Here is a 2,118-nt window from a genome sequence, read left to right on the forward strand (position 1 = left end):
TACGTTGGACACAGAAAGTAGTTGGATGATTTTTTAAAAAAAAATAATAAAATTTAATCTAATATATATATATATAATAGGCATTTTTGGAGAGCATTTAGAACGCTGCGTAAGAAATATAGTTATTTTGACCAATAAGTATATTTTATTTTTGAATTAAAAAACTATATAATCACCTAGATAAAAGTACGAATTAGATGATTATAATCAACGAATTATTAAATTATTTTAATGAATAACTAAGGGGTTGTTAAATATCGTCCTCGAATCTCCAAGTAACGCCCGCAAAATAAAATTTATTTTACAAATTTACCCTTATATAAAAATAAAATTACCCCAAACATAATTTACCCCTAAACCCTCACAGCCTCACTCCCTCTTCTCTCTCTTAAAAACAGTTCTCTCTTTAAACCACCACCTCCTCCTCCTCCTCCTTTTACCACCCACCACTACCACCACCACCTCCTCTTTTAGCCGCAGAAATGACGAGGAAGGACAAGGGGAAGGCAGTCGGCAGAGACAAGGTTTTTTTATTTTTTATTTTATGAAAAATTGGGTTCAAACGCCCAAAAATTTCGATCAATCTAGGCTCAAACGCCTAGATCTTTCGAACAATCGTGTGGTTTTTCGAAATTTCTGGGCGGTTGAGATGAATCGCCTAGAAAATTTGAACAACTATACGGTTGTTCGAACAAACTGGGTGTTTGAGCCTAGGTTGTTCGAAAAATCTGTTCGTTTTCCTGGGTTTATGGTGTTTAAAAAAATGGGTGTTTGAAATTTGTTTTGATTTCGTAATTGCATAAATTTCTTGTGATACAATACGAAACGAATTTGTAAAGAAGGACAACATCTAACTGGCAATTGGCACTTTTCTATCCTTGTATATGAGCCCTTATTGTAATTCTGTAAATGTCGAACATCACTCATTTATATTATTGTTGTTGTTGATTATAATGTTTATTATTCCTTATTATTATAGTTGTTCTTGGTTTTGTTGTTGTTGTTGTTATTATTGAGGAAGAAGTTTTGGACAGCTCTATAACACTAAGGCCCACCCCAAGCTTGCTTAAAAATGTAAACATTATAATCATCCGAAACGAAGTTCCCACTAAATAAAAGATTTATTGTTGTTGTTTATATTATTATTGGTGTTGTTATTATTATATTTGTAATTGTTACTCATAGAGTTGTTCTTGGAGACCGTAAAAGTGGTAAGTTGAGGTAAATTTAATTTTTTTAATAACAAGAGTAAGAACGTAATTTCAAATTATAAATGCGGGAGTTAGCTGGAGATTCGAGGGCTATAGTTTAGCGTTTCACACAAATAAAGTAAAAACAAAGGAAAATGATAAATTTATTAAATCAATACTACGAGTATAAGAAATCCAAAAAAATATACTACTAGGAAAAGATAAATTTTCAATAATAAAAAATATTCAAATGATAAACGCTTATATTAAAGTTTGATACCTACCACTATAAGATAAATTTTGACACCTATCATTATAAGATAATTTTTTAGCTTAATCTTTAAAATCCTATGTTTAAATTTGTATTTGCAATTTTTACTTACATTGTTGTAATTTGGGGTACTTAACAATTATATGTTTATGTTTTATTTACTTTTTTTTTTACATGCAGATATAACGCATCATACGACTTAAACAAAATTTCGTATCAATACAAAACCCCATCAAGCAAATTTTGGGTTAGTTTTAAGTCATCAGTGCCCGGGTAATTTTTAAAATATTATGTTTAAATTTATATTTGTAATTATTACTTACATTGTATGTATTTGGGATACTTAACAATTATCTGTTTATGTAATGGCACACACGAAAAAACCCTAGCCTCCTTTGTTGAATTTTGAAGGGGCTTCCATCAGTTTTAACCGGTAGAAAGCCCTATTCTTGTTTTTTTAAAGTTTTTTTTTAGGTTTAAGAGGAACTTTTCTCCCTCAGAAGAAAGGGTTTTCAATCTCCTTCGAAAGACAAGGTTTATCTCCTCTTTTCGGGGGAGAAATTTCTTAGTTTTGAATTCATAATATTAGATCTAATGGATTGTCGTGAAATTAGTTCGTTGGAGAAAAAGTTAACAGACAGATGAATCAGAAGGAAA

The sequence above is a fragment of the Chenopodium album genome, chromosome 13 (genome assembly GCF_948465745.1).
Source record: "Chenopodium album chromosome 13, dcCheAlbu1.1, whole genome shotgun sequence".
NCBI classification, from domain to species: domain Eukaryota; kingdom Viridiplantae; phylum Streptophyta; class Magnoliopsida; order Caryophyllales; family Amaranthaceae; genus Chenopodium; species Chenopodium album.